The sequence below is a fragment of the Gadus morhua genome, chromosome 11, assembly GCF_902167405.1.
Source record: "Gadus morhua chromosome 11, gadMor3.0, whole genome shotgun sequence".
Lineage (NCBI taxonomy): Eukaryota > Metazoa > Chordata > Actinopteri > Gadiformes > Gadidae > Gadus > Gadus morhua.
The window spans coordinates 15395769-15409870 of NC_044058.1; positions in this window are offsets into that span (position 1 = coordinate 15395769).

Sequence of the window (14102 nt, forward strand, 5' to 3'; positions counted from 1 at the left end):
AATGCGCTCTGGGCCAGAGTGTCCATTAGGAAAATAAGAGACGAACGAGTCAATTATACTTCAATGAGCGCGGCCGCCAGTGCTCCTCATTAACGTGATGAGGGGGTCTCTGCTGCCGCGGCCCGCTGCGCTGTGTAGCTACTGATTACGCTGTGGGAGGATGACGTGGCCCGGTCGGGGGGGGGGGGGGGGGAGACACAGGGGGAGAAAGGGAGGAAACAACCGACAACAGGCCAGACACAAATAAACAAAAGCGCGCACACGTAACCCCGTCCCGGCTGCAGAGCGTATGACGTGAACACAAAGCGCACAACATAAGCCCGATCGACCGCGACAAGACGCTTGCACCAGCACGGGGGCATGCAACCACACACGCGTTGAAAGCACACACTGAACACGCACATTGCACACAAAATGCAACAAGAAACCACTCACACACAAACACTTCAATGACGCATGCTGCAAAAAAACACACACATACACTGCAGGAACAAAAACACACACTGCAAACACATACACACACAGCAGAGAAGAAGTAGAAGGAGAGGCTGTGCAAGGGGTGCTGCGTCAGGGGAGGTCCTGGCTAGGGACGGGGTCATGGATAGACGTGTTGGGGCAAACATTTGTGGCAGGGAATGGTTGAGCACATCCTGGACACATTGCCTTCTGTTGCAAAGAATGGGTGCTCTATCTCTGTGTGTGTGTGTGTGTGTGTGTGTGTGTGTGTGTGTGTGTGTGTGTGTGTGTGTGTGTGTGTGTGTGTGTGTGTGTGTGTGTGTGTGTGTGTGTGTGTGTGTGTGTGTGTGTGTGTGCGCGCGTGTGTGTGAGAGTAGGGGAGGGTGAGGCAGAAATCCGGGTTAAAGAAAGCACAGCCTGGGGTTTGGTGGGCAGAATGGTACATGTTATTCTCTCTCTCTCTCTCTCTCTCTCTCTCTCTCTCTCTCTCTCTCTCTCTCTCTCTCTCGGTCTCTGGCGCTCCCTCCCTCTCTGCTGGCTTGTTTGCTCGGCGCGGAGGCTGCGATCTGTTGACGTTGATGGAATGAGTGCCGACAGGGCACAGGGCGCTCGGCTTGTCTTTCCTAGTGCTTGCTGCGTCTGCTGCTGCACCCCGCCTGCACTCCAACCAGGCTCTGATTCACTCCCAGACGTGCCGAACTGGACCAGTGGGGATTGATCAGCAGTCATCTAATCAGCGACGAGAAGCGCCTTTCAGTACTTTTGACGGAAGAAAAACAACAACCACCAACTCAACAATTACAGTCGCTCATCAGTTGTATGAGATTCGACCATTTTTCCCAGATGCCAGTGCTGCCCATTCGAGATTTAGTGCATTTCTTTATGAAAATGAATTCCATGACATGATATGAAATACTTATTCACCTTAAAATCCACACATTGAGCATAACGTGTATTGAAATAGTTGCTGGTCTCTCCATTGAGGAATGCTTTTTATGGTGTACACTAGAAGAAAGAAGGTCAATATTTTCTTTAAACCAGCATCTGACAAAACTCAAATATTTTCTGAATATAAAAAATTATATCTTTAGATATCTAGAAAATACCAATGTGCAGTGGGACTGGACTGCAATATGCCATATAATTGTTGAATTTTTTTTATGAAGGTTGAAAATGGATTTCAGCGTATTTCTCTTAAGATGACCGTCAAAGTATTAATAAATGACCATTAATGCATAACATGTTAATATATTTAACCAACCTACACATGTGGCATCTGTTGGACCGAGATCATTCATTGCATTCAACACATTTTCCCCGAGACCAACAGAGCGAGACATGGAGAGAATCACAGAATCACTGGCCTTTGTCCACAGGCACTCCAAGCAAAAAACAAAGGCTTCCCACATGGAAGGACCTCCGCAAATCCGCTCGCATATACCTCTGCGTTATTGCTCTGTGAAACATGCATGATTGAATTATTTGATGACAGCTTATTTCCTAAATTTGTCTCGGCACCATATGTGTCTAATACGGAGCTCCTCCTATACACGGACGGGCAGCCCTGGGGTGTGTAAGCGAGGCCCTCACAGTTCCCATACCTGGGGGGAACACTGACTCGGGAGCTCAGACATGCATTATTGTAGCGCGGCACAAAAGCGCACTGGAGCGAATCCGAGCGCATGCCGACAAAGGCGTTTTTTTTTTCTTTTTATCGCTATTCTTGACGTTCATTTTTTTCTCCTTCGTTTTTATTGAAAATTAATAATGCAGCTTGAGGCTGTGAGTGCGCTTTTTGTATATTTTGTCCCCAACAAACCAAAGGAATTGAAGCAGAATAACGTCACAGGGAGGCTGCTGTGTCGTTATTTTCCATGTCTTCCCACAGGGGGAACTTCTTGTTAGCATAATTGGTTCCAAAGTCGAGTCTCTTCCAGGGAATCTTACAGAATGGGAACAAGCTCCGTAATCTCCACAAACTTTAAACCAGCTTTTTGCAACCTGTGTCGCGTCACTGTAATTGGTGCTTTAGTTAAGCTGACTGAAAGCAAATGACTGGCTTGATGGGTTGTGACAGATCCCTTCTTCAATTCCATGGACACAGATAACCAAATTAATTACATTTGGAACCTACTCTTCAAAGAGGACAAGATAACCAAATTGGCAAATCCAGCGATGCCATGGTAATTGAGTCAAAAGCTAAATAATTAAATTCAATGAAGGTAAAATATGTTAATGATACATTATATATCAACATAATATCTTGCACAGATTTGATCCTTTAATAAATATCATATCACTAACTGCAAAATGATAATTAGCAATGTAACTACTAGTGTGTCAGAAAATGAGTAATGTCGTATTAAGAAAATGTATAGAACATTGCTCAATTTTAGAAACAGAATGTTTCTAAAACGTTTTTTTCCTTTGCACAATAACAATAATAATGCTTTCCATATTCCAAGTAGTGAATAATGATAATCATCGAAGCGCTAGTTATTCTTGGGGGGGGAGGATCTGCCCCGGGGCTGGTCTGCTGGGGTCATGGGTGCCTAAGGTATCAAGGTCACGTAGGGGCAACACGTCTTTGGCATTGGGGTGATTAGGAAGATGTCCTTGCCATCTCCTCGCCCTGTTACGTGCATCCGTCACCTTGCTCCATGGCCATGCGCTCTGTGTGCGAGGACGTAACCCCCGCCACCCCCCCCTTGAGACCCTGCAGGTCAGAGTTGTTGTCAAAGGAAGTCTAGAATCTAGGCCCGGCCCCTGACGCTTCTAGGTTTGACTTGGCGAGAGGCGGGTGAAAGGAGAAATCGCGCTTGTTGCCCCTGACCTCGGCAACAGGCCTGATCCAGCAGGCCCATTCATCCCCATTGAAACACGCCTACCGGGGAAGGACTTGTATGCCTGCATGAACAAAATTGCCTCAAGGATTAAGAAATTCCAAGGCAAAAAGGCAATTTTGATAATGTATTTATTGTATTTTTTTGGGGGGTGGGATTTTCTTTTTCAACAATGGAAAATATACTGGCCTTGCTAATTCTCCACTTTTAAATTAAATCCATTTAGGAGCTTTGTGGGAGGTCACACTCTGGGCCTGTGGTACAAGTCTTCCTTTATCCAAGAGAAAATAAAGCCTGCAACTGCCTCAAGGTTCGTGCCACAACATTTACAGAAAACTACAACAAGTCTTTTTTCCTTTGACCACACAGACCCGTCTTATTTTATCGTCACACCTAATGGTACGCCAACCAAATTAAGTTTGTGGTTGCTATGTTTGAGCATGTGTGCTATTTGTGTGTAATGTGTGTTTCTGTCTTTCTTTAAGGATTTATTTTTGCATTTGTATGCTTTATTTATGAAGATACAGTGAGTTAGACAGGAAGCTATGGGAGAGAGAGAGGGGAGGATTCGTACCCGGGTCGCTGCCGTAAGGACTGAGCCTTAATGGTACGCACTCTACCCTGTGAGCCACCGGAGGGCCGTGTTTGTGTATTTGTTTGTGTGTGCGTGCGTTTGATTATGTATGTTTCTGCATATATAAACAGTATTTATTTATATATATATATATATATATATATATATATATATATATATATATATATATATATATGCATATCTGTGTGTGTGCGTCGTTTGTATTTATGTGTGCACTGGATGCATTTGTGCAAATATATATGCATGGTTGTGTGGGTGTCTGTCTCATGAGTAAAGCTGGATTCTTCCTGACCATTAGCCTTAGTTAATGACCTTTCTGACCTGTCTCCCGTCTAGACACATAGCAACATGACTGACTTCCTCGGATATGAATCAGAGGGGAGACAAAAGAGAACCTCTTCATTTATATTCTGCAAGTCCATAAAGCCCTTTTTGTAGAACTTGACCAAGGACCGCTCAAATGGAATCCCTTGAAAGTCCCTTGAGTGGCAAAATGTTGTACATACCAAAACACTGCAAGATCAAATCTCAAATTGTCTTTTCGTCAAGAAAAAGCTGGAACAAAGCAATTCTTGAGATTTCACAGATTGGCAGATTTTTGTATTCTTGCAGAATGTCAAGTAACCCTTAGCAGGACTTTATTCTCCACATCACTAGATGACTGAAACCCGACTAGAAATTTGTATTAGCTTGTTTCAGCATGTCTTTGACTCAGCTATGAAGGGGTAAGATAATCATTAAAGAACTCCCTTCCGTCTTTGTTCACAGATATGTCTGCACCTTCAATAAGTAGCGCCATTGTTGAGCCGCATGCATAACTCTCTGTGGGTCTCTGTGCAAATGAATGCTCAGCAAGAAAGTTGAAAATCTGCGTGAGCAGAGAATTTCACGAGCAGTTCAAATGATGCGTAGGAAAACGGTATGAGGTTTTCAGTTTAAACATACCAATTGTACCGTTATTGTGCGCACGTGAACAAGCTTAGAGTTACACACCAAGTCAATGCCTATAATAACATTGATTTTTCAATCAACAGATAGCTCATTCAGAATTAGGCGTTTGATTAAATCTTTTATATTAAAAAATAGAAACAAATGGCAATAGTGAAGAAAAGTGGTTTTGGGTCGATTACATTTGGAAAACCTGTTGCAGCTGCAAATTGCGTTATAAATGTGGGGCTGGTAATCTACAGCGTACGGGAGATGAAAGTAGGGTGGGGTTAGGCATCCCAGACCCCGGCCAACACACAGCTAAGGGTGGATGGCACATCCCAGACCTGTCTGTCTACTCCAAAGGGCATTTTTCATTATGTATTTTACATGCACTCTCTCTCTCTGCCTTTCTCTCAGTGTCGCCATATCACACTGATCTCTAACTCTGCACAGCATAGTTTATTCTTCCGGCCCTTGGTCTCTCTCCTAACCGGGGAAAACATTAAATAGAAATACACAAGTCTACAAAAAAATACCCAGAATGAAAAAAATATTTTTTGTGGGTGCAGACTTTCATTATATTGATGTCTGTGACGATTCACCAGTGCTAATTACTGTGGGGAACTGGGGCATATAATATTCAGCTCTTCAGTATTCTAGGAGCCATTCATTAAAAGCACTTGTGTGAGAAAGCCACAGCACAATGCTACAGCCTTTAATGGCGGGTAGTTTATCCTGCTCAGGACGCAAATATATGAATTTATTCCTAAATTAAAACATGATTATGAAATATTTTAATTATCATTACAATTATTATAAGTTCAACTTGTGTTGTACGCATGAATCTGTAGTGGAGCTACAATAACCTGTGCGTGTGCCTGCATGAAATTGAATGGCAAGATGGATTCCCTGAACCAACCAAAATAGATGGGCCATGATTGGTCAGATAGGAGCCGGGCGCTGTTTGAAAACAACATTGTCTCGTAATTAATCAGGTCCAGTAAACCTGTACAGATATTCGCTCACAGTAATTCACTCACAATTAGCCGATGGATGGCTATGGAATTTCAAACAAATTGTACTCAAATTATAGCTCTTAAATCTTGTCAAAAGCATATTTAAGGCAAACCTAATTTAAGTAGAATTATTTCCAAAAATATATATTTGTATTACAGAACACATTCGTTAGGCCATTGTTGGTCCCCCACTAACAAAATGACATTTCCCAGTTACCTTCAATTCTACTTCATTATCTGTTGTTTCTTTGTGTCGATTAATTCATTGCACCTTTGAAACTTTTGTGATATGAACCTTGTGATGTCACTTCCCGATTCTTTTTACCTCATTAAAGACATTAATTATTATATTATATTTCTAATAATAATTAGTATTACACTGAAACATGGTGCATGAAACGTCTTTAACACAGTGGAAATCTTAGCAAATTTCTATACCTTTCACAGCACTTTTTAGGAATGCTGAAGAAACCCGTTTATGTAGTCATCAGGTTGTTGACGTTGTTTTGTTAATGATGATTGAAATTCTCTTTGGAAGTGTGAGTGTGTATGAACTGTAAGACGTGTGCTCCACTGCATTCTTGAGTGAATCCACTTAGAAGGAGAAATAGGTCAGTGTAAAACCACTAATTTTGGAGCCTCACCACCCTTACCATCACTTAACACGTGCCGTTTAATTGACCATGACCGCTAAGTAAACTGGTAGCTAATTAATTTTTCATTTTCTATGTTTTGTCCCCTCCCCTTTTTATTCTAATTTCTGCTGTTTCCTCCACAAAGATAAATACCAGGCCAACGCTCCTCTTCAGAGTGTCATGTTCGATAAAGCGGCTCATGAAGGGACCCAATTAACACTGGTAGTTGAACCCTAAAACAAGAGGGGGAACTGGGAGATAAAGGGGACATGGCCTGGGGACATAATGGAACGTGACACCGGGTTTAATTTAAAAAGTGCTGCCTGCAGGCCTGACACTCCGATGCAAGTTTGTCCTGAGGGCGAGGTCTGGTAAAACTGTATTTAAACATTACACAGCATACTTTCTTTGGACCATTATTGTACCTATCGAATCTTATATTATTATTTTAAACTTGTTGCTAGCAGCTTATTATCAGAATTTAATTAGCCTTTGAACTTTGAAGAAACACGTTGAAATTATGTTTGCAAAATGGATACAAAGTTACTTTATCCACAAAAGGAAATTACTAGTATTGTTGGTATCGTTTGCGACATTGAAGCTAATAAAGAAAGTTTACAGCTGTCATTAAAAGGGCTTGTTGTGGGAAAACATAAGTGTCTTTGTATTGGGTTAACGCAAGAACCGCACAAAAGATAACCAACACTAGGTTTGATCAACTTTTGGGTATTAAATCCAGTCTAAAGACAAGCAGCCAATTTGTCAAGCGCCTTCATTTTGAAGACATGTAGAGTTACAGGCTGTCCTAATGATGAGGTATGCAGTAGAATTCCAGCATTACCCAGACTCTTTGTTGCAGTTTCATTCAAACTGCTCTTTATTGCTAAGCTTTGAGGCTCGGCTAATCAAGGTTAAACTCCTTTTAAGATGAGGGTATTCGGAAGGGAGTTTAACCAATGTTAAACTCCTTTCGGAATACCCTCATCCTAAAACCTCCCCCTGCTGTTTCTTCCCTATCCCCTTCTTTCTCCCTTTCTCTCTCTCTCTCTGTCACTATAATAGGCTAATAGCCCATCTCTTTGCTATCGTGCTGGTAGAAGTGTATCCTCACCGTGAGAGTTCAGATCACGTTACCCAAGGCTAGTGCAGACCTTGAGCGCTTGAACTTGTAACCTTATGATCCTAAAGGCAAACTTAATGGGGCACCAGAGTCCCAACCCGCCCCGACCAGTCCATCGAATTAGAGCTACTCTGAACCAATAACGGCCAGGCCCGTCACAAGGGCCCCTCGTAGCAAAGAGTTGCAAATCCGAGGTGGCACTTCGGGACCAGCGACCTGCCCGGGTTTACCAATGCCCTCGGGGTCATGTGTTCATGACATCACAGGCCAGCTTAGATATACCTCCCGGGGGTAGAAAGAGAAAGAGAGGTCGACCAACCTAGAAGACCAGCACGATTATGCCTGGTCAAGGATCTGGACCAGAAAACATCTGGACGAAGTCATGAGCATGAAAGCCCAGAGGAGTATGCTTCCCTCTCTCTCGTCTTCGTGCGGAGCTGGTTGGTAAGAGAAAGTGGGACAAGGAAGATCAGGGATGACAGCCGAAGAGGAATGTCAAGGATATTTAATGGACCAATTAAGCCGAAATGGACGTGAAATTCTTTTTTGATCGGTTGTAGATTGTGTCAGTTTGTCATTGAGCAAAGATTGTTTATGGTGTGGAAATTGCTTACCCTTCAAAGTTTTTAAGAGCATTTTGAGGTGTAAATGTGAAATTCCCTGGTTCGCCCATGTAAACAATGGTCCCCGGATCAGTCGTGCTTTTACACTTTTATACCTTCTAATTGAAAAGAAAGAGCCACAAGAAGTTGACTGACATGAACCTACATGTTATGTGGCCAACAAACACCCGGATGAGCCCTGCTCCTCGTCTTCCCTGTCCTCTATCAGCAGAGGCCGGAGCCTCGCTGTAATTTCCTCAGTGAGCTCAAAGAAGACAGCCCCAGCAGGTCTAGCATTGAGCTCCTATGATTTCTGTGGCTAACCTGGAATAGCCCCTGAATGGTGGCGACAGCCTGGCATTCTCTGCCTCCCTGGGCTCCACCAGGAGCCCCGTCCCCCTCCAAAGGCCTGCGGCAGCAACTGCTCTGATTCCCTGAAGGACAAACGCCAGGATGAGCCTGGGAGCTTCATGGGCCTCTAGAAGGAAGCAAGTGAGCATGGCATCAAGCCTGTTACGTCTTAACAGGCTTGATGCCATGCTCACTTGCTTCTACTTTGTGAGTGATTACTTTGTGAGTGTGTGTATGTATATGAAGAAAAGAGGGAATGCTGCGAGTGGTGAACCTTTTGTTGGTCAATTCATACTGCATCAAGTGAGAAAAATACTAGATCAACCATAACGTAACATTTTCATTCAACAGTAAGAATGCAAGTACCGCACAGCAAATACCCTGGTACTATTCATTCAGGAGATACAGCATTCAAAGTGCATTGACTTGTGGTGATATATCATGGGAAAGTAAGAACACCAGGGTCAGATGTATAAACGGTGCAGCACAGATAGCTGAAACACATGTTCGGGATTCACACCAAATAATGGAGGCATAAAAAAACCTGAGCTGGGAATAAGTTCAATTCTAGGCACCTTAGACACTCTGCGGACGTAGTTTTGGAGATCAGCGTTATACGAGTATGTAATGCAAAAACAAAAAGGCAGTTTACCCTCTAGTATCTTAGCTAGAATAACATAAGGCATTGTTTTCCCCATCAGTCATTCTATTGCGCATCTATTGCATGAATTCAGCAACATTACAGAAATAACAGACAGGTGAGGGATATGCCGGTCCACTCTTAGCCATGTGATGGCCGGTGTTTGGTATGGCGTTATCTACCGGACTCCATGCTACATTTGTTTTCTACACTGCCGTTTCATTTTTGCAGTGGCAACAGGTTTTTGAAATGTTATCGGCCATAGAACTTTTTTACCTACCCATTGTAGCATCAATGAATGAAACAAACGCCAATAATTCTGAATGATTCAATCTAAGCTCCCTCACAGGCGCACAATGGCTGGTCCATTGGTTTTTATAAATTGGTTTGAACATCTGAGAAATCTCTGAGACAACTCCAGAGTTCTATGCATGTGGCCACAGGTTCCAAAGAACAACAATAAAAAATAAAAAGAAGACACAAATCATGTTCTTTCTTTGACACATCCACCTTTGTCATAATGTGATTTCAATGACATTTAATATTAATGAATTCATTTCTTTGCTTTTACAATTCGGGATTGTTGTTCATGTCTTACGTGTTGTGGAAGAAAACAGACTACAGCATTTTCAGCTAATGCGGATCCTTAAATAAACACAAACAAATATACAGTACTGTTGTTAATAACTCATTTTAAATAAGAACCAGTCCTCTCTCCCAACACTACAGATACTCCCACTGCTACTCCCTCTCCTATCCACTTCATGCAGCCAACACTCACATCTTTTATGTGTATCTATGAAAAAGGGTTTTTCTTTTGGAAGCCCACCCTCCTATTCATTGGCTTTGTTATGATGAGATAGCCTGGTGATCCTCATCCCAGTTCTCCATTCTGTCGCTTGCTGTTTACAGGTATTGTGCTCTGGGTCGCTGGGCTAGCATGGCCCAGCCTACAGGCTATTGTTGTGCAGGACAATGGATAATGAGCAATCAGCCCTTGTTCACCAGGCAAGAGGAAACACACACATGTATGGTGCACTGGCATACACACACGCACACACACACAATGATACATAAATGCACTCAAAGAATCACAGACACACAAGCAAGCAAGAGAGAACCATGGACCATGAGCTAGCCTCTTCTACTAGTAACCAAACAGAATACTAAAGGCAGTGTGAGGATGAACGTAAAGCTTTGAACTATGCCGTCTGCAATCATTTGTTGTATAAGATCAAATAACCTGGCGTGAACTTCTCCTAAGTGCATTTACATGGAGAACAGTGCTTGGTGAAGAAGAAAGACGACTGAACATTCAACCGGAGGTCAAGGACCTGATCCGCAGCCACAAGAAATGTTAAATGACCAGCCCGACAGCTGTGCATCATATTAACCGGCATGGGTTGCATGTTTGTCTGTGTTATTCATGTGCTTAGATAACAATGTTCATGTTGAAGTGATTGCAATAGTTTTCATTAGTAATTGTATGAAATAATTAAATGACATGGAAAGTGTAAGATTGAGCCGAACAGAATCCTCCTCAGTGAACCTCACCCTAACCTTGCTGTTGGTATTCCAAAGCGATGTGGTTTTCGCCATGCTACAACCTCACCTGAATAACAAGACCTGTACCTTATAGTTGAGGTAATGCAGTCAAAAGCGATTAAGGAAAGAATTCGGCTTACTGAGGTCATTGCCGTTTTTTCTTTACACAATTCTTGGTTTTGATTATTTCTTAACACAATTGGTGTTCCGAGAAGTCAAGCCAAGGTTATGCGTTTTGGAATGGCTTATTATAAATGTAAACTTTGTGTACCATTCACTTGTCAGCATGACAAAAGGTAGTGGCTAGGAGCAAATTTCCTTTCATGTATTACAAAGTTTTTAACTTGTCAACAGTGGCTAACTTCCTGAACATAGGAACTCTTTATTTCACCTTCACTACCGGTGGGCACATGCCTCGGAAAAATCATGGTTAGCTAGCTTGTGCTTATTTTTAAAGGGCTGGCATTACTTTCCAGCTGAAATACGGACTAGAGGGAGCCTCATACAATTACTTTTTTTGTGTTCTCTACAACAGAGTACGGTCACAGAACCATTGTAATGAAAAAAACAAAAAATTGTTTGTTATTGCTTTCGCGTGGTCTGAATTAGAGAGAGGTTCCTCATGTGCAACACGGAAAAGGCTTTGCACTCAATTTTCTGAAAGCATCAGTGACATGCACGTTTGGATGATGCTTTCTCAGGTGGATCTTTTCTTCGTACACCAACGACATTCCCGATGCCTTGTTGCCTTGTTTTTGCCCATTGCCACTGTCGTTCACTGGAAGAACATAATATTCCAAACAAGGAGGCCTGAAGGATATTGCAGGGTCCTCAAGCCCTGGCTTGTCGTTTGCGTTCAACATATTTGCTGCTGCATCACATTTGCTACTTCAGTTGCTAAGCTAGATCTCCAGGTTCTGGGTGGAAGCTTAGTTTTTACACAAGAAAATGGTGCATGTGGTGGGCGGGGTTAAACTTGGGGGTTAAACATTCATTTTTTCCTTTTCGCGTAAGTGCATGTTTTCAGTTGTAATTGTCGTTTATATAATTGTATAATTGCAATAATAAAATAAACCCAGTAAATAACCGGCCTAATAATAATTAATTTGGACCATACCGAACCGGACGTCCTGTAGCGAATGATATAGGACTGAAAAATAATGTTTTGGTCCCGTCTGAATTGTAGCATGAATAACACATGTTTTCCAAATTAAAAGTGTTGAACAATTAGACTTTGAAAATACCTAATTAGAAAGACTAGAAACTCAAAAGTTGCGTAAGTTGTGTCACAACTTTCTTGCTCCACCTAGCTACCCACAAGAGCAGCAGGTCTTGCTCTCTTCGCCTCCCGGCTGATGAAAGCACCAGGAGTCGCTAGAAAAACCCATCAGGTTAGAAACCTGTTGGTCCTGGTGAGGTATATTGTGCAACACGAGAGATGTAGTGCACTGTGCGGTTTCACAAAACTATGTTCTACTTTATGGAATCATGAATAACTGCGACTTGTCTTGCAAAATGATCTTTGCTCCACTGACAAACATATAGCCCTACTCAAAAGGGATCAAAACAATATTTGTCTCTCGCCGTTGACCACATGTTTATTGTTTTCGGAATAAGGTTGCATGGCGGGCAGCGGAAGCGTAGGCGCTAAGGCTTTGTATAGCGAAACCGAACTACAACACAGGTGGACCCTTGAGCAGGTATCAGGGCATAACACGGCGGACAGATTTGCATGCCGTCGGTGAATGAGAGCACAGAGCCACGTCGCCCGTCGTGACCACATCAAAGAAGACCTGGCCTGTAACGAGGCTTGGAGAGCCCAGGAGGCCAACTTAACAACACACGCACCGCTTTATTATCAACCAACAACACAATCTATATGGTAGGGACCATGGCACCCTTGGGAGCACTGAGGGGCGTGAGGGCGAGAAGAAAGAAGCCCAAACTAGTGTCTAAACCCCATGCGACCAGAAGAGGTTGTCATTTCTCCTCTACATTAATTAGGGCAACTTACTGAGCTCAAGAAGCAATATGCATGTTAATTGAATGGGTTCTCGATATGGTTGCGGAGGCAGAAGGGGAGGGGGGGGGGCATGCTTTGATGTGCACAATACTTGGCAGAAAATCGTTGGCCGCGGACAATCACAGAATTAATGAAGAACAGGCAAACAGCAGCAACGGTTATTGTTTCAAATGCAAGCATGCTAATGCGCCTGAAAGGCATTCATGTAGATGGGACATCAGTGATGCACTGTGTATGTATGCCTGCTCATTGTCCATGCCTGCTTGCTGGTCTTGAGGGTATGAATGATGTGTGTTGCTTGCCCTACATTCACATTCTGGTTGACCACAATGCTGAATAATGAGTTTCTTCAAACACATGCGCTCAAGATAAAGCAACACCGTGGACCATGACTAAGGAGCTCACAATATATCAAAGAAAAGAACGATTAGAAAAAAAGACAACGGTAGGTCTATTGTGTGTCCTTCTGAAGAACCCAATTCTTCTGTATTTTACATATGTGTTCATGTTAGTAGGCCCACTTTTCTAGAATTATTGTAACCATTTTGCCTAGTATAACAATATTTTTGGTAGCATTTTGATGCACTTATCAATGCAGATCACAATTAACGATACATTTATGTATTGTTGATGTCATGTTTGACAGACAACTTATGCTAACTCACAATAAAGTCTCACAAGTAAGGCAATGAAACAAGATGCCTCGCAATGATATTGAATTTTTTTTTTTCCTGAGTACTTCTTTTTTTTCTTTTCGGTCTTCCAAATATACTTGAAAAAACAACAACAGGATGAGTAAATAACTTCTGTTGAAGTGTTGTTGCTTTAATTTTTTGCCTCTTTTAGAACTGCTTTTGAGGTCACTTGTGTTCACCATGCTGTTAATGGGACAGCCACTCTTTGTAGTTCAGACTCCCTGTAATATATGGACCAAAAAAAGACTGAGATCCTCTGCCCCTCTTGTACATCATAACTTAAGTTTTGGAATACCAGACCCCGATAATTAGAAAAAAATCCTAATCCTATGTCTGCATTTCTAAAAATATGTTTGAAACAGTGCATGCGTTCAAGGTAGGCCACACTTTGTTATGTTGCATGTCTTTTGAATTGCGTTGGGCTAGAACCCATTTTTTCTCCTTACGTACTTAAATAGATTTCATTGAGAAACGTTCTGAATACCTCTGAGAAGCACTCAGACGCCAATGCTGTATGAAAGAAACGATATAATTACAACAATCATTTCATAAACATTTTATTAGAAGGCTATTCGGGAAACCGGTATTAAATTGTCTATTGATCTCAAATGAGGCTTATCTTTTATGATTTTCTTTCTGATTTTAACAGAT